Genomic DNA, 19,708 nt, shown 5'->3' with positions numbered 1-19,708 from the left:
ACTAAAAAGTATTTCACCTTCATTTTTGAAAAAAATACTTTTTGTTGAGTATAGAATTCTGGCCAACAGTTTCTTTCAGTAAAGAAGTGCTTCCCTTGTTTTCTGGCTTGCACAGTTTCTGACTAAAAGCCTGCTAATGTTAGTCTTTGTTTCTTTATATATAATAGATCTTTTTATTCTGGTTGCCTTTAAGATTTTCTCTTTATCTTTGGTTTCAGAAGTTTTTTGTTTTTGTTTTTTTTTTCCTCAGTGTTTGTCCTACTTGGGATTCTCTGATCATCTTGATCTGTAGTTTGATGTCTTTTTTTATTTTTAGAAATTTCTCATCCATGAACTCTTCCAGTATTTCTTCTATCCTGTTCTCTCCCTCTTCACTTTCTAGGCTTCCAGTATTTGTAGATTAAACATTCATTATTGTCTCACAGATCTTGAATTCTCTGTTTTTTTAAAATTCTTTTTTTATCATCATGTTCCATTTAGCTAATTTCTTTCTTTTTTTTTAAGTTGGTCTTTTTTTTTATTGAAATCTTTTACAGAAGACAATGCAAATAGGAACCACTGCTGTGGTTTTAAGGCCTATAGAAATCTGAGTTATGTTTTACTGCAAAATATATAATATATTAATTCAAACTACAATGTAAAAAGATTTTAATAATGAATTATATGTCCTCATTAAATTAGATATTTACAAATATTTTCCTAAATACTTACAACTAATTTAGATATCTTTTAAAGTTCAAATAGCCAGTTTAAATTTGAGAAAAAATACACTTACTGTAACTTGAAAGATGTTCACATTGAGATACTTCAGCCCCAACTTCACAAGCTACTGGAAATTAAGAGATACTTTGTTGCTAGATGAAAAAATGTCACTTATGTCAGGGAAAATTATACTAGACTACCAGTTTAAAATGAGCAATAGTTCACATAATATTAGAGAAATTCTCTCTTGCCTTACAAATGCAAAATAAATCCTCTAGACTCCCTTCTATGTAGAGACCACCAGCTCGCTATCCAGGCTCTGAAACTTAGCACAGTTAGGGAAAAAACAAGACAGACTTCAGTATGACAATTAGCCAAAACATTTCCCCAGGGAAGCATTTCTGATTTGGTTTTTGTTAAGCATTCTCTTGATCTTTAAGTTCTTTTTTAAAAACAAAACAAAAACCAAAAAACAAAAAAACCCACTCAATTCCCAAGATCAGTTTGGAAATGAAAAAAATAGATCTGATGGCTCTCACAGCAACCTTCATCATGTCAAGGCAATGTTTTAACTCACGTCTCCTGATATTTCCTCCCCATTTCCTACGGACAGCGTCCCCCCTGCCCTTAGAGTAGTTGAGGTTCCCTGTAATACAGACCCTTGGTTTTTTTAGTGTTAGCTAAAACACATATTTTGAAAAATGTGTTTAGTAAATACCCTTCAAGTCCTGACCTAATTTCCTGATATATAAAGCATATAAGAGGTGGTGTCCCCTGCGACTGTCTAAGGCTTACTTTTGCACCAACTATTTAGAAAGTTCCCTTGACTCTTAAGTTTTCCTTTCGAGATTAAAATTCAACATAGAAAAAAATTCAGTTATCAAACATCTATTCCTAATTTAGAGCAAAGCTACATTACATAGCAAAACTCCACTTATTAAACTTTATCTCATGCAAACTTAAAATTTTAAAAATAGTAATTCCAGGCTCCAAGGTAGACCTACTTAGATGTAAACATGCTAAACACTTAAATTTTTTTTTTCCAATCTTCCTAAAAGAAGTGTGTTTTTGGCTGATAGGTCAATATTATACATCAAGTCTGTTGCTAAGGAACACAATTTTTTTTTTTTAATTTTTATTTATTTATTTATTTATGGCTGCATTGGGTCTTCGTTTCTGTGCGAGGGCTTTCTCTTGTTGCGGCAAGTGGGGGCCACTCTTCATCGCCGTGTGCGGGCCTTTCACTGTCGCGGCTTCTCTTGTTGCAGAGCACAGGCTCCAGACGCGCAGGCTCAGTAATTGTGGCTCACGGGCCTAGTTGCTCCGCGGCATGTGGGATCTTCCCAGACCAGGGCTCGAACCCGTGTCCCCTGCATTGGCAGGCAGACTCTCAACCACTGCGCCACCAGGGAAGCCCGGAACACAATTTTTGACCTGGTAAATTATTCTGGTAATCTGACACACGACCAAGATGCTAAGACTATAGAATTAAAGGCATTCTTTTGGATTCTGTCCTTTAATAATTTTTAAGAGGAAAACCATGAAGAGGCTTCCAGCTCAGTGGAGACATAGATTAAAGCTTGGTAAAAATGGGAAGGTTTGCAGACCTTTGGTAACACACGTCAAATTCAACAGGCCAAAGGAGTGAGTTTTTCATGATGGGGCTCTCACCACTCACAGATTTGGGCCAGTTTTCCACAGCCTCCTCTCCCAGCATCATAGTCCTGACGATACTCATCTCATATCTGGCCCCTAGAATGGCCACGGCCATACTGCCTGCCCTCCTTAAAGCCTGCGTCCCAGTCTGTCCGAATGATCCGTTCATCCAGACGCGTTCCATTTATGTACTGCACGGCATTTTCTGCATCTGCTCTTGAATAGTATTCCACAAAGCAGAACCCATATGCTGTTTTCTTCATTTTATCCAGGCCCATGATGATTTTCTTTATGTCACCACTTTTGCTGAAGAGTTCATAGATTTGTTCTTCAGTTGTATAGAAGGAAAGATTTCCAACATACAATGTACAGCTTTTCTTCAGTAAGTTTTCCTGTTCTTCATTGTCACGCCAGAAGTGCTGGTCCCAGTACTGGCTCAGCTTGACGTAGGAGTTGCTGCGCAGTGCCTTCAGGAGGCCACCTGACATAGTGCAGAGAAGTGGCCGAGGGCGCCGTCACTCCAAGAATAATGAAACCATTTAGCTAATTTCTATTGGTCTATTTTCAAGTTCATTGATTCTTTCCTCAACTATGTTGAGTCTATTTAGGAGCCTATCCTTCGTCTGTGTTTCTGCTATCTATATTCTAAATAGACTTTAAAATTTATTTCTAATAGTTTTTATTTCTTAGAGTTTCTATCACTTTGCTGAAACCTCACAAATGTTCCACTAGAGCCTTTAAGATATAAATCATAGTTATTTTAAATGCCCCCTCTGGTAATTCTAACATCTGTCTCATCTCTGTGTCTGTTCTGTTGATTCCTTTGTCTCTACACAGTGGGTTCCTTTCATTTGAGTCTTTGTGTTTCATATTTTTTTGTTGTTGAAAGATGTACTTCTTGTGTAATATAGTAGAGACTAAGGTAAATAGTACTTAGGCCAGGAAATAGGCACACTTCTCGTTCTAGGCTGTTTGCACAGGGGACTGAGTCAATATAGTCAGGATTTGAGTTGAGTTTGGGTTTTGTTATTGCTTTGTGGTTACCTTCAAAGCACACTACAAACTTCAACTTCCTTTAGCATTACCTTGTGCTTAGAGGAAGGGCTTACTATTAATGGATTTCTCTTAATGTTTCAATTCTACCCTCAGCTTTTTTACCTCAGTTTTCCCTGTGTGCCACTGCCACAGAGGTGATCTCTCTCCGTGCTCTTACCTCTCCCCAAGGGCTAGGCTGCTGTAGCTTATTACTTGGTGCGTAATAGCCTGATGGTAGAGGACAGAGGGGATTCTCTATTTTCTTGTCCAGTCTCAATCTTAGGCAGTGTATCTAGGTCTTTTGGTGTAGAGCTTTCTCAATGATCCTGCTCAATCTCCTTTGGCCGTCAAACTCTGCCTTGTATTTGGTGGATTTTTTTTTTTTTTTGAAACCAATTGAACTTGTACTGACACCAACTACATGACTTTTCTCAGTAGCCTTATGGGAATGGATAAAGTGGCTTGACCAAAGATAACACTGATTAGACTTAGCAATGTTACTTTTAAATAAAACCAACCCTATTTTCCCCCCTAAGGTGGCTTAGAGAGTTCATAATGGTCACAAACTAATACTACAGATAAAACATTTAAAATTTTGATCCAAGCTTTTTCTGTCATCCCACACTTGAAAGGTATCTGTTGAACACCAATTTCCCAATCCTAGCATCACTAGCTTACAAACCTTAGGGCTAATAACTCCCTTCTCATTTATCTACTGTTCAATTTCCATTAGTTTCAAGATACACCTGTGGAAATACCATGGCTATTTTGCATGAAGTTAAGTATTCTACAGATCCCAGAGTCATGGGATTGAACCAGGGGCTCTCACTTTTTATGTGAATTTCAGAGGTACCATTGAGGCTAAGGCAATTTAATTTAGGTTAACTAGGATCTGTTTCATTTGTAAGAGAACCCTCTTGCAACAGGTTTATTCAATTCTCTTAAAAATGGTGGCATTACTTTTCACCTTTCAGAAGCAACAGTTACACAAATGGAATATTAGATTAAGTCTAAAAATGTGGGCCCTAGTCAACTTTCATCATTTTTCTGCATATGATCATGATAAAGGATCAGGACATCCTTCACAATTCCAAGGAAAATCCAATTTAAAAAGTTTGTCCTTGCCAAACTCCATAAAACAGCCACTTCAGAGTAAACCAGCAGAGCATTGCATCACCCAGTAAAGCTGTAGGTTTCATCACATGCACCAACAAATCTACGTGACTAGTTTCTGCACTCCTGTTTTACAGAATTTATTTGACACCTATTGTACCAAACAGCATTTTAAACACGGACACATCAACTCCCTAATAAAGCAAAAACACAGGCATTTCCCTTATTAGAAACAAGATATACCATCACTTAAAGTCTTCAAACATGACTGCACTTTAACTTTCATAATTTGACAGTGCATTCAATGAGTCAATCTGCAGACAACTAGTTAAACAGACAAGTTAAAAAACACTTTTAGGGGCTTCCCTGGTGGCGCAGTGGTTGGGAGTCTGCCTGCTAGTGCGGGGGACATGGGTTCGAGCCCTGGTCTGGGAGGATCCCACGTGCCGCGGAGCGGCTAGGCCCGTGAGCCACAACTGCTGAGCCTGCGCGTCTGGAGCCTGTGCTCCACAGCGGGAGAGGCCGCGGCGGTGAGAGGCCCGCGCACCGCGATGAAGAGTGGCCCCCGCTTGCCGCAGCTAGAGAGGGCCCTTGCACAGAAACGAAGACCCAACACAGCCAAAAAAAAAAAAAAAAAGACCAAAAAACACTTTTAAGTAGACACGAATGTCCTAAACTGTTTATTAGGTAAGAATTTTACAAACATTACTTGTATTAGCGGTAGCGGTGGAGCTGGAGAGTATTGCTTCTTCTCCAAGCTGTGCAGCGAGAACCACGGATAGTGTGGTGGAACCTGCGGCTCTTTCTGCCTGCGCATGTCAGTCCCCGCAACTCCCTGTGCTTGTGGACTGGTTTGGTGATCCACTGGGGGTCAGGGTTTCTTCTGATAGCCTTATGGAATGGATCAGTGAGGATAACCTCAAAGAATTTGCACGTAAAATCTTCACCAACCCAGTAAGAATTCAGGACCCTTAGGGCCCTACAGTGGCGTCCAGCTCACTCCTCAGCAGCAGACTGAAGGCTTCGAGCAAACTTCAGCTGGTTGACACCATGGTGGACAGGCGTGCCGTAGGTGGCACCCTTAGGAACTGGGCGTTTGCGGCCACTGCAGCACACGCGAATCCAGTATATGACATAACCTTGCTTGGCCTTGTACCCCAGCCTGCGTGACTCTTTGGGCCCGGTGTGGGGGGCAGCAGGGGGGCCTGGTGCAGTGCAGAGAGCTGGCAGTAACTGCCAGCACGCACCCTGAGCCGAAAGCACATCATGTCTGACTGCTTCTTCCTCCATAGCTCCTGTATGTACTTGTAAGCGCCCACCTCGGCTCACCTGATGGCTGCCGCCAGACCTTGGTGGATATTGTATAGGAGAGAGTTTCTGCTCTTCTGTTAATCCTAGGAGATCTTTAGTGATCTGGGCACAGGACTGTTTCTTGCTCCACTCTCAGCAGTAGAGGGTTTTTTCCTTTACATTTTCCCCAGTTGCAATGGGTCATCACCAGTGCCCTGGATATTACAGGATTCTCTCTGCTCTTCCAATATCTTAAGTCTCTTCATCCATAGGGGAATAGGGACTGGATAAGGTTTGCACTTTTTTTTTTTGTCCACACCACACAGCATGTGGAATCTTAGTTCCCCCAGCAGGGATCAAACCCTCACTCCCTGCAGTAGAAGCTCAGAGTCTTAACCACTGGACCACCAGGGAAGTCCCAAGAGTTTGCATAGTGGTGGCCACTTCTCTTCATTCATGCCTCACTGAAGGAGGATTTGCCAGTTTCCTGCTCTGCTTCAATCATTCTTGTCAGCAGCTGGTGGAGGTTCATGGAGAAGATCCTGTGAGTATGTGTGAACTCCATTTGTGTCTACTGCTCTTACGGCTTTATCCTCTCATGGTAGTCCACACTCCAACTTTAGTGTTCATTATAAATATTAGCTGGATTCTTCCTACAGGCATCTATGGCACCTAGTGTCTTTTTTTCCCCCCAGTACTCTGCCATACGTGAGTCAGTGCTCATGTCCCATCTCTTCCTGGAAGGGTATGTCTTTTTTTGGGTTTCAGTCTTTTTGGTTGCATTATGACCTCAGGTCTTGAATGGGTTTAAGAAATATCATTATCTGGCATTTTCTTGTTGTTAGGATGGGAGTGAAACTCTTTCCAGCTTTCTACATTCTAGACAGAGGCAAACTCCTGTTTGCTTATTCTCAGGGTGGATTGAATCTTTTCCTTGTCAGAGAGCTATGGCTCCAACAATAGCAAACAAACTTATTTGATTTTGTTTCTGACCTGGGGAATTCCAACCTATGTCTCTAATCTCATTCCCCTTCCTGAGACTATTATTTAAGAACGTTGCAAAGCCTGCAACTTAAACAGAAACTTCACTGTTCTATGTTATGTACAATCTTCAGGAGTGGCAGAAAATACAAATCGAATTCCAAAACTCTATTAGCAAAGGTCTTAGAGACTCCTGTATTTTTATGTCCTAAGACATTGCTATTGACTTTAATGACAATGAACTCAGTTTTTCTTCTGAATTTCACTGACTCTCTTCTCATGGATTACTAACAGGCCAGCCATGCATCTAGGAATATTTCCCCCAATTTTAGAGTCCATCTTATCGCAAATAGACATGACCAAGTAGACATGCAGGGAATTCATATAGTACACACAGTCTTATCAGCAACTATGAGTAGCCTTTCCTAAACATCTAAATATTCCTTTTATGACCTAAAACTTGAAGATCTGGCCTTTGGAAGAAATATAACAGAAAGACAGCTCTTGAACCCTGGTGGAAAAGACCCTATTAGCTAACTAGAATGGTAGTGATATTCCAAAGCATTGTTCCTTGGATTCATGCCTCTTAATTAAAGAGGCATAAACCATCCTTGACTCACTGCAATAAAGTCACTGCAGGAGAACTCAAACTGAAGATTCTTAAGAACCCTCCAAAGTAGAAAGTCTTTGGAAAGAGACACCATTCATCCAAGACTTCCAGATAAAACAGAAGACTACATGAGACATAGACAGCTTCTACCCAAGATCCACTGAACAAGACCATATATTGTCATGTTTTAACCTGTATTCTTTTGATTTTTGTTTTTATAGCTATCTTATTGCCTCTTTTGCTGATATAAGGCTACCTTTATCTATGTTCCCTATAAAGCCTCAATTTTTTTAAAAAAAATTTATTTATTTATTTTTGGCGTGTTGGGTCTTTGTTGCTGTGCGTGGGCTTTCTCTAGTTGTGGAGAGCGGGGGCTACTCTTTGTTGCGGTGCACGGGCTTCTCATTGCGGTGGCTTCTCTTGTTGCGGGGCACGGGCTCTAGGCACGCAGTCTTCAGTAGTTGCAGCATGTGGGCTCAGTAGTTGTGGCACGCGGGCCCTAGAGCATGTGGGCTCAGTAGTTGTGGCACACGGGCTCTAGGGCGTGCGGGCATCAGTAGTTGTGGCGCGCAGGCTCAGTAGTTGTGGTGCACGGGCTTAGTTGCTCTGCAGCATATGGGATCTTCCTGGACCAGGGATCGAACCTGTGTCCTCTGCATTGGCAGGCAGACTCTTGACCACTGTGCCACCAGGGATGTCCCTTTGCTAATGATCTTGCTACTTGCAAATTTCATTGCCTGGCCCTGGATCATTCTTGATTCATGGAGCCAAAATATTACAACACTATGTGACAATGCCTTAGGGGGTATCTTGACTAAAAACAGATCTAAGGGGACCCTTTAAGACTGGTATTGGATTAGTATAGAAAGGGCCACTAGACACTCCTTGCAAACTAAATGGGAACTTGTTATGTTGGTAAACTGATAGTTCCTGTCCTCACACAGAGCCCATTTTGGCCTATTCGTTTCCCTCTCAGAACAAGACGTTATTAGATAATGTAAATCAAGGAGAAAACTTTGGTTTTGATTGGACAATTGAAACCCTAACTGCCCAAGGGGAATTCTGGACTGATTTCTTCTCTCTTTCAGCATCTTCCCTTCATATTTCATAAGAAGTATAGAAAGTAGGGAAATCTTGTGGCCCAGAGGTCTACCAAGGCTATAGATCTCATCCAAGAGGTTCATGAAATTGGACAGGCATTGGTTCAGAACAGAGCATTTTAGATACAATATTGGCCTCTTGAATGGTATCTTCTGCTGGTTTTGGAAAAAATGTTGTATTGTTGTATTTATATTCCTGCAGACCTCTTTGGGATCTTTAATATTGTTAAAAAGCTCTAGGAAGCAAACAAAAACATTATGAAATTAGGCAATTTGGCTAGTATTCCATACCTGGTTCTATAGACTCTTCATATTGGAGATGAGATCTTTTTTCTTAGTTTAATTTGGGTAATATTGGATCCTGGCTGAAAAGTGGACTACAAACTCTGATCATAAATCCTTCTCTTAGTATTTGTTTGTGCTGTGGTGTTCAGATGAGTGGTATTCTTAGTCGAAGTCCCATTGTGTAGTCACTGATCCATCAAATGATCCAACAAATGACCATCCAAAGAACAAATAGAAAAACTTTACACTTAAGGAGGTTGAAAAGAAACCTTAAGAAACATGATACTCAGTCATGACAACTCGGAGTAGTGAACATCTGGGTTGATCATACTCCCAGATGTTAAGGGCCTACCCTTCAGCTCAGGCTTATGAATGACCATAACAATGAGAAATGAAACTATCTGTGTATAAACAGTATGTCTTCTACATGAATGTAACTTAACTATTTAATTGTCTTCATCTATATTTATTATTTCAGGAAACTCTTAACCAAGAAGATAAAAACTGCAAATACCTGTATTTCCCATTTTAAGAACTTCCCTAAAAACCCATTTAAATAAACATCTAAGTGTTTAATACATAACATCAAATGATGATTTATTCTCCAAGACTCTTTAAAACTCTTGCCTCAGAACCCTTACCTTGGGCTTCCCTGGTGGCACAGTGGTTAAGAATCCACCTGCCAATGCAGGGGATACGGGTTCGAGTCCTGGTCTGGGAAGATCCCACATGCCATGGAGCAACTAAGCCCGTGTGCCACAACTATTGAACCTGTGCTCTAGAGCCCACAAGCCACAACTACTGAGAGCCCACATGCCACAACTACTGAAGCCCGCACGCCTAGAGCCTGTGCTCCGCAACAAGAGAAGCTACTGCAATAAGAAGCCCGCGCACCGCAACGAAGAGTAGCTAGCCCCCACTCGCTGCAACTAGAGAAAGTCCGCACGCAGCAACGAAGACCCAGCGCAATCAAAAATAATAAACAAATAAAATAAATAAATAAAAATAAAACTTAAAAAAACCCCCTTACTTTGCTGTATACACCAATCCTAAACTATTATATCATCATCCTTCCCCAATATTAATTAAACCATCCCCTTATTTGAAGACTTGCCTTAAACCAAAACCCCAAACCTCATAAACATTCCAACTTTGCCTTTCCACTTCAAAATACAACTAAGACTCTGTCAGTGTAGTGCTTTCCTTTTACTACAGTAAGCAATAAACTCAGCTTTGCTTTATGTACAGACTATTTCGGCAGTGTTTTGAGGGAGTCAGCATTTGACAATATTTAGCAGCAGGCATAGCATACTTGCCAGTCTGAAGACATACTGGCTGTGTCCCTAGAGCAGGCTCCTGGAAGCTCTGGCTGTGCCTGACAATAACCCTTTAGCTGTTGGATTGTGGAGGAGGTAAGGACGGCTCCTTGGGTAGAGGAGAGGGAAGGTGGCCAGGTCTAGTGGGCGAAGGAGAGTGCTTAAAGCAGTGTCTGTTTACCAATTAGAAGTTTTTCAATATTTTAAAAATTGGTTAAAACATTGTACTACCTTTACGGGTGGGTACCAGTTAAATATTAGTCCTTGGTGAACTGATCATGGTAGACCAGATGGAAAAAAGATGACTCGTGGAAGCCAATGTGGATAGATGACCATTCAAGGGAACAGATGTCTTTGTCTGTTGAAGGTCTTGCCAAGCTGTAAGCTCCCCCAGAACTTAAAAGTAACCCTTTGCAGAGCTAAAAACAACAACAACAACCCTCAGGAAAGTGGGACATCAAATCGGTTACGATTAGGTTTTTGCCATTTGGTTGAATAGGAATTCAATATAGACATTATATATAGCTCAAAAGAAATAAAAGTTACACTTTTTGGGTACTCTTCAATTTTTGAATTGAGATTCAAAAGTGCTATGTATACATCTTTATACAAATGGTATTACTATTTCTTTCCATAATAATATGTCTATGATATAACTATCTTCATTCTTTAATATGGTGGCACAGTATTTTATTGTATGAATGCACTATAATTGAAATAACCACTCCTATGATGGGCATTTACATTGCTATAGTTGTGTTGTCATGATAAACAACGCTGCACCAAAACATCATTTTACATACATCTGAGGAAAAATTCCCAAGGTAGAATTTGAATCAGATATTACCTAAGTATCTATCAAAAAGTTTGCACCAATTTACATTACACATCAACATATATGAAAATGAGTGTTTCCTCTTATTGTTACCACCACTTGGTATTGTAAATTTTGATGTATTTGCCAATCTGCTAGGTGGAAAACAATATCCTTTTCAAAATGTTTATTTATTTAAGTAGGAGCAAAGTTGAACATACTTTCATATTTTTAGTGACCGTGTGTGTGTGTTGCTGTTTGTTCATATCCTTTGCCTACCTTTAAAATTTCTGTTGTTCATTTCGATGACATTTGAGTTCTTTGTCTATTGAGGAATTTATTCTCTAATCTGTTTTTTGTATTAAACGTTTTCTCACACTTTTTTTGGACTTGATTTATGGTAATTTTGCTTTGTGGAAGTTTAATATTTATATTCAGTCAGATTGCTAACTTTTTTCTTTTTTTTTTTCTAGATTCAATATCATACTTACAAAGTCTTTTCTACTCCCAAAATATTGTTTTTTGAAACGTCAGTCATGTTCTATTATTTTTGTGGACCCTTTTTTCTGTTTGAATCTTTAATATATTTGAAAGTCATTTTAATGTAATACGTGAGGTAGTGATCCAGCTTTATTTTTTTTGAAAGGCTCTCACTTTCTACTTGTTCTATATTGAGTTTTCTGGGATTGATTGCTTACTTGTTTGGAATCTTTAATGACATTTTCCAAAGGCTTTGTTAATGAGAGTGCTTAAAATTCCACTTTACTGGTAGTCTTTAGCAATTCATTCTGCATACTGTTTTCCCACAATTGCTGGCTGACGGCAATGAGAAAAAAAAATTCTATTGAAACTAGAACAGACTGCAGCTGCCTTCACATAGTACGGGGGTGGCATGATTCAAAACGGGAAAGATGGCTCTTTGTTTTAAAAAATATCTTGGCTGACTTTTTGGATGGGAAAGGTGAAGCCCCTCTCTCTCCATCCACCTCACCCCAGGGCATAGTCCAGAAGCTGTGGGTGAATTGCTTTGCATGAGAAAGGTAAAAGGAAATTGAGGGTCAGAGGCTGGCATCTAGGAGAACCAGGGGCTGGGAAAAGGATCTTGGGAGAGAGGTGGGAGAAGACGGCAATAAGCCAGAGCCTGAGGGAGAATATGGCCAGCAAGAAACAGCCCACCAGGGAGAATGGGTAGTGGCTTTTTAGATCAGCAATATTTAATATTCCATTTTAAGTTGTTTCTTGCGTTTCACTAATGCAATCATCTTCTTTTACCCTTCACCCCCTACAAAAACCTATTGTACACCAGCTTGTATTAGTGGTACTCTGTGGGGAGTGAAGAAAGTGGGGGTGGTATTGCCCATCACGGCAGAGAGAGATGGCAGCAGCTACCAGGATACAGGGGGCTACAGGCTTCAGAATGGACTCACCAGATAAGCCCACCCCATCCCCAACTTCCCTACTCCCAGCACACACAAAGAATGTAAGCTCCATGAGGACAGGACTTTTTTTTTAATCTGTGTTTTTCTTGCTTTATCTCTAGTGTCTAGAATAGAGCTCGACACACAATAGTCACTCAATAAAAAAATGTTGGAATGAATGAAAATCCCACCAGAGATTCTGTTACCGAGTCCAACCTCACTCTGCTCGTTGCACAGCAGGCCAATAAATTGGGGGATGAAGTGCTGAGGCAAGGAATACGACTTTATTCGGAAAGCCGGCAGACTAAGATGGTGGACTAGGGTCCCCAAAAAACCAACGTATCGGGGTCTGGATGCCAGTTTCTTTTATACCGTCAAAGAGGGAGTAAAGTAAAAAGGCAGAATAGGGAGGGAGAGGTGGTGAGGAAGTAAGGTAAAAAGGGCCATCAGTCTTGCAAAACATCTCCTGGAATGGCCAGCATCCGGAGGGGATGAGTTAATTTCTTCTTTTCTGCAGCCATTCACAGGTGGGCAGGGTCAGATTGTCTAACTGTGAGCTGAACAAAGGCACTTTAGTTTAACATTCAGGCAGAGGGACAGGGTTCCCTGAGGCAGGCCATTATGTATGATTATAATAACAAAAGCAATGAAAAGCAAAGGTTAAAGTCATAGAAACAGATCCAACATGGAGTCGAAATTGGCTCTTCCCTGTTACAATTCTGGATTGTGTAGTATTTAGAATGAGGGTTTTAGCCAGCGCATTTAGATGTTAAAGAAAAGGTGAACCCAGAATGCTGGACACTTGGGATTCTGACTTTGATTTATCAGCCTGGAATCCTGCCTGCTTTACCTCTGGTTTCTCACGTGAGATGTCCCTGCGTCACAGATGTCCCCGTGAGATGGATAAGCAATTTGTGACACTGCAGTGATGGAGAGGTCCTTAACATCTTCTTTAATTACTTCCTAAATGGAATCACCTGCTGAAAATGGATCTTCCACTACATATTATTGTAACAGGGAAGAGCCAAATCTGACTACATGTTGGATCTCTTTCTTTCACTTTAACCTTTGCTTTCCTTTGCTTTTGTTCACTAAAAAGATACTGTCTATACACAGTGACCTGCCTTGGGGAACACCGCCCTCTGCCTGAATGTTAAACCAAAGTGCCTTTGTTCAGGGAAGCACCCTGACCTTGTTCACCTGTGGATGGCTGCAAGAAAGAAGAAATGAAGACATCTCCTCCCTGAGGCTGGCCATTCCAGGGGATATTTGCAAAACTTATGGCCTTTTTACTTTACTTCCTCATCTCCTCCCCCTCTCTGTTCTATAAAAGAAACTGGCATCCAAACCCCGATAAGATGGTTTTTTGGAGACACTAGTCTGTCATCTTCTTGGTCTGCCGACTTTCGGAATAAAGTCGTATTCCTTGCCTCAGCACCTCGTCTCCTGATTTATTGGTCTGTCCTGCGGGAGCAGAGTGAGCTTGGACTCGGTAACGTTATCATGACACTTACTATATAACTCAATTAAATCAACCCCTTAAGGGTGTTGTTCTTACAATGAGGTGGCTTGGGGGCTCAAAGGCAGCTTTTAGCCGGAAGTGTATTCTCCCTTATGGGGTCATTTAAGTTTTGGAAGAGAGAAGCTGCAGGAGGGGAGGGCCTTAGTTCTCAAGTCCTAGTGTGACCATGGTGAAGGGGGGTCACTCTCAATAAGGAATGGCCTCTGTGAGTCCAGAGAGATGAGAATTGGGACTTTAATGAAGAATTCTTTCAGAATTGTGGATGCCTTCCCACAACTGTGATTGGCTGATCCTCAGTGACCAGGTGAAGCTGTGACTGCTCCGCGCTGAGTGTGAAATGCACGTGTGCAAGTATTCTACTAAGGTTAGGAATGGCCCGGGGATTTGGTGGTTTGGGGCTTGGAGGGGGGGCTACGATTGCAGGATGGCTAAAATATTTGAGGACAATTATGTGGCCTCAAGGAGGAGAGAGATGGTGACTGAGGGACTTGACCACTGATTCTTTGAACACACACAAGTCTCTATGATCCTCTGAGTTGCAGTTTCCTTGTGCATAAAATGGAATAATACCTACCCCATTGGGTTTTGGCGAGGTTTAGAGATAATCTACCAATGGATACCTTGCTGAGTGATAGGCACACAGGAAACACTGAATAAATGGTAGCTATTATGTTTATAAATGTTTCTCAGATTTGCTTAGGAAAAACTATATGGCAGGCAGTTCAGGAAAGTCCAAGTAAAGGGCTTGTGGGAGGCCAAATTATTAACATATTAATACAGATACAAAGTACATGATTGACACCTCTCTTCTCCCCCAATACATGAAGTGAGGCAAGAGGTCATCCATTCGTACATTCACCAGAGTGGAAACATGGCACAGAATGAAGGGTGTGACTCTGTTTTTCAATTGTCTGAAACTTGTTTTAAAAGACAGATTTATTTTCTTGGCAGAGCCTCATGAACTAAAGTAACTAATAATGAGTAATCAGGATGATAATAATAATTAGCATTTTGGGGGACTTAACTATGTGGCAGGCTCTGTGCTGAGCAACCTCCTGGCGTTTTCCCCCATCCATCGGCCCTGAGAAATACATGCTTTCCCGTTCTGGTTCTGGAGGTAGTAGATGAACTGGATCAAGGAACTTTATGTTTACCCTGTTAAATTTAATCGAATTAGGTTTGGCCAGTTGCAGCAGGCAGTTATAATCTTTTTGTGATCTATTCAGTCATTTACCATTATTGGTCTTTTCCATCTTCAAGTTGCCTGAAAATTTGATCATTGGGCCACAAATACCCTCATTCAAGTTGCCAATAAAAGCATGAACTAGTTTAGCAACAAGGATAAAGCTCTACTGAATTCTTTTGGAAACTTCTCTCTGGAGTGACTTTGATTCATAACTCAGCATTCTTTGGGTTTGGCTCTACTTATGCTTTAAAGCGGTTCAGATTTATCCATCTTGTTCAAAAGGGTATCATGATTGCTGAAATGTAGATTTATAATATCTATAGCAGGTCTGTGATTCCTACCACACCACTAATCTTAGGAAAAAAAAAATTGTCATGAGTGTTCTTGAATTCAGGGTAGTTCCTAGTGATCACAACTTCAAGTGTTTAATATTTTTTAAAAATTTTACTGAGGACTTCCCTGGTGGCACAGTGGTTAAGAATCTGCCTGCCAATGCAGGGGACATGGGTTTGAGCCCTGGTCCGGGAAGATACCCCATGCCGCAGAGAAACTAAGCTTGTGCACCACAACTACTGAGCCTGCACTCTAGAGCCCATGCTCCGCAACAAGAGAAGCCACCGCAAATGAGAAGCTCGCGCACCACAACAAAGAGTAGCCCATGCTCGCCACAACTAGAGAAAACCCGTGCACAGCAACGAAGACACAACGCAGCCAAAAAAAAAAAAAGTATTGTAGTTCATTTACAACGTGTTAATTTCTGCTGTACAGCAGTTATTCAGTTATACATATATATACATTCTTTTTCATATTCTTTTCCATTATAATTTATCATAGGTTACTGAATATAGTTCCCTATGCTATCTTAATATCTTTAAAATAATTGATTCTAGAATTTTTTTCTAGAATCAGTGGTGGGCTTACCTTACCTCTTTGGTTTTATAAAACTCATATTCTGCCCTTTGTTGAAAATCAGGAATGAAAAAAAAGTATTCTTCAGATTTCTGGCACCTTTTCTCTTTTTAGTGAGATGCCATTGATGATCTTAGAAGAGTTTCAAAAAATAAATAAAACTGGAAATTGGATTTTAAGGCATTGAATTAATTGGAAGAAAATAAAAGTCAGATCTGAGATTTCATAATGCTTTTCCTTAATGTGTTCAAAGCACCTTTTTGTTTTGAATTCAGCCACAAGAATAAGAATTTCAGTACAGGAGGAAATTTATGTGTAGACAGCTTTTGGCTTATTTCTGGCATGCCTCCTTTCTGTCAGGTGGTTGTTTTATAACAGCACAATTTATTGAACTTGGCACCATGCTTACTCATACTTATATGCAAGTCATGCTGTTTCAAATATGTCTTTGATGATTACAATTGACTGGATATTTAAGATTATCAGAAAAGGAACATCATAAGAGTTGTACCTAATAAAGAGCTTCAACTATAAGTGTTTAAAGTCTTTTCATTCTAATGTTTTATTCTTAAAGTATAAGAGGCCTGGAAGAGGCCTAATTCCCTGAACTCAGCTTTGGTTTGCCCATATGCATAATTGAGCTTCTCTTTCTTATCCTGAGAATCAGGTACAGAACACTAGAATCTGCAGCACTGCCAAGTATCTCTACCTAGTACTGTGTATGACAGTTTAACACACATCCTAGCCAGGAAAGACTCTGAACTTGCTGCTTGGAGCCTGGGTGGCAGGGACCTCGGATGGATTATGTAGCCCATTTCTAGAGGAATATCAAAAGAGATCACCCGGGCTTCCCTGGTGTCGCAGTGGTTGAGAATCTGCCTGCTAATGCAGGGGACACGGGTTCGAGCCCTGGTCTGGGAAGATCCCACATGCCGCGGAGCAACTAGGCCCGTGAGCCACAATTACTGAGCCTGCGCGTCTGGAGCTTGTGCTCTGCAACAAGAGAGGCCGCGATAATGAGAGGCCCGCGCACCGCGATGAAGAGTGGCCCCCACTTGCCGCAACTAGAGAAAGCCCTCACACACAAACGAAGACCCAACACAGCCATAAATAAATAAATAAACCCAAAAGTTTAAAAAAAAAACAGAAGAACATATGATGCTTTAAAAAAAAAAAAAAAAAAACAGATCACCCCAACTTTGGAAAGTTTAGTAGTATCTGGGCTGCTTTTTTAAACACCAAGATCAAAGTCAATCATAGAGGCATTCCTTACATTGTGGCACAGATGTGTTTATGAAAAGTTGGTAGAAGTTGACTTGCAGATTGGATTCTATTTTTAAGGTGCTCTGGTGGCTTAATAGTTGAAAGGGTGTATTAAGATCTTTCTTCTGTAGTGTGAAAGAACACTCTCTTATATATCTTCTGTATACCTATGGATTTTTATTTGATAATTTTTCTTAAAATGGATTTAAAAAAAAAAAAGCCTGACTCTGCTTCTTTTTTTTTTTTTTTTTTTTAATATTTATTTATTTATTTGGTTGCACCGGGTAGGCTCCTTAGTTGTGGCTCGTGGGCTCCTTAATTGTGGCTCGCGGGCTCCTTAGAGACTCTGCTTCTTTAAGACACACTGTGAAAACAATGGTCCTTTCTGGAAGCCAGTATTTCAGGGCCAGATGCCCCGAAATCTGACATTTGGCATGTATGAATGTTGAAGGCACTTTCTTTAGGGGTACATTACCCTGTTTCTAAGAAAAATATATATTATAATGATAATTGTCTAAAATAGTTACTGATCTTTTAAAATATGGTGGTTTGAGAAACATTAAGTAAACATTAAATAAAACTTTATTTTAAAAGCCATCAGAAATTTCTTTTCTAGCTGGGTTTAGATAATATCTGCCAGATAACAATATGATTTTATGTTAAGTGATTTAAAGAGAACAAAATTATATATTTGGTAATATCAATATAATCATAAATAATATAAAACTCCCATGATTTGGATCACATGAGTTTGGATTTTAAGGTAAGGTGACTATATCATATGTGATTACTGTAGATAGCAATTGTTCTCAGCTCTGGCTGTATATTAAAATAACTGAGGAGTTTTGAAAAGACACTGACGCCTGGGACCCACACCCAGAGATTCTGACTTAATTGGTCTGGGAAGTAGACCAGACACTACGTTGTCAAAGGTCCACAGGTGTCCTAATGTACAGTCAAGGCTGGGAACTACTGTTACAATCTCTTGCAACCTAAAGTGTGGTCTGTGAATGGTATTAGCCTGACTTAGAACTTTTAAAATTCAGACTCTCAGGCCCCACCTCAAACCTTCTGCATCAGAATCTGCATTTTAACTAGATCTTGAGGAGATTCATCTGCGGTATGTTTTTTTCATGGCACTTTGATTGTAAAAGTGCTCTCATAGTCATTCTTTTGTTCATCCATTTATTAATTTAATATTATTATTATTATTTGGTCCATTTTTTAAGTATCTGATGAGGACAAACACTGCTCTACCTACTGGGAAACATAAAAGTATGAATAAGATTTGGGCCTTCCTTTCCAGGAACTTTTGAAGGACCAGGGTCGGGGTAGGGTAGAGACATGGGAGCAGATTCAGGACTAGAGCTGTAATCTGGCTGTAAGATAGAATTGTCTATAGTCTTCTGGGAAGAAAACTGGAAAGTAAGACCCCTCCCCACTCCACCCCACTTTCACCCAGGGACTGGGATTTGAGCTGGGTTTCTGAAATAGAAGTAGGTAAGGCCAGTGGTTTTTAAAGTATGGTTACTGGACCAGCAGTGTCGGCCTCACTTGGGGACTTGTTAGAAATGCTAGTTCTTGGGCTCTTCGCAGATGTAATGAATCACAAACTCTGAGGGTAGGGACCAGCAGTTTGTGTTTTAATAAGCCCTCCATTGGATTTGATACACACTTAAGTTTGAAAACAGTGGCTGTAAGCATTTTCCAGACAGAGGAGATGGGAAGGAGCACTGAAGGCCATTGGAAAAGTGTGTCCCCAAACCAGAATAAAGCTCACTCACAGTGTACCATGAAGTTTTTCATGGCTTGAACATAGCGTGTTGACTGTACTTGGAATTTCGCAACAGTTTTGCTCAACATTTTGTTCCATGTATCTTTATTGTCTTTCTCTTTTCAGGTCATTTGGTCATAAGGCATTTTAATTTTATGATTGTGATTATTCATCACATTTAGAAAGAGAACTTTGTGTTTGGTTGTATGATAGTTTGATTGTTTTCTTTTTTGAAAATCAAACTCTGAAGTTGGCTGAACACTCTTTTTATTATACTGAAAACATTGTGATTTCTATAGAAATGCATGGGAAAACCACAGTATATGGACTTCCTCATTTATCTTTAAATGAACTTACTTTAAATGGTCTTTCTTGTTGGGGACCTGGATTTACATTGTCTACGACGTTATGGGGTAGGGAGAGTCTGTATAAACCCAAACCTCATCAATTTTAGTGATATCAGTTTTCCCCTTTTTAATATTTTCTTATCATAATATCCGGGAAAGAGCACATACTTTTTTTTTTAACCTTTCTTTCTCTCCTTCTCAAGTTGAAGTGCTAATTAGTACCTTGGAAGCCAAATGAAGGTCACTGAGAGAGGACAAGGGTCTGGATAATAACCCATGAAATGGAGCTCAAAGAAAATTCCCCCTTGAAAGCTGGAAGGGATCACAGGGATCAAATAATTCAGCTGTCTCACATGGGAGGCCTCTGAGGGTTTAAATGAGTTGCTC

The 19,708-nt window shown here is 40.2% G+C and overlaps 2 pseudogenes across 2 annotated transcripts; both read right to left on the bottom strand.

Moving 5' to 3' along the window:
- Positions 1 to 2,125: 2,125 nt before the first annotated feature.
- On the bottom strand, positions 2,126 to 5,044 carry LOC309626283 (nuclear cap-binding protein subunit 2 pseudogene; annotated as a pseudogene). The gene has a single exon. The product of its transcript is annotated as a nuclear cap-binding protein subunit 2 pseudogene (transcript).
- A 129-nt stretch (positions 5,045 to 5,173) lies between these two features.
- LOC309625849 (large ribosomal subunit protein eL15 pseudogene) lies at positions 5,174 to 7,116 on the bottom strand (annotated as a pseudogene). Its single transcript has 2 exons — positions 7,048 to 7,116; positions 5,174 to 5,825 (listed from the first exon to the last, which is right to left on the bottom strand). The product of its transcript is annotated as a large ribosomal subunit protein eL15 pseudogene (transcript).
- Positions 7,117 to 19,708: the final 12,592 nt, after the last annotated feature.

Source organism: Balaenoptera borealis (genome assembly GCF_965194805.1).
Source record: "Balaenoptera borealis genome assembly, chromosome: 3".
Taxonomy (NCBI): Eukaryota; Metazoa; Chordata; class Mammalia; order Artiodactyla; family Balaenopteridae; genus Balaenoptera; species Balaenoptera borealis.
The sequence above is the reverse complement of the archived record's forward strand: the minus strand, read 5'-3'. Positions and strand labels throughout refer to the sequence as shown.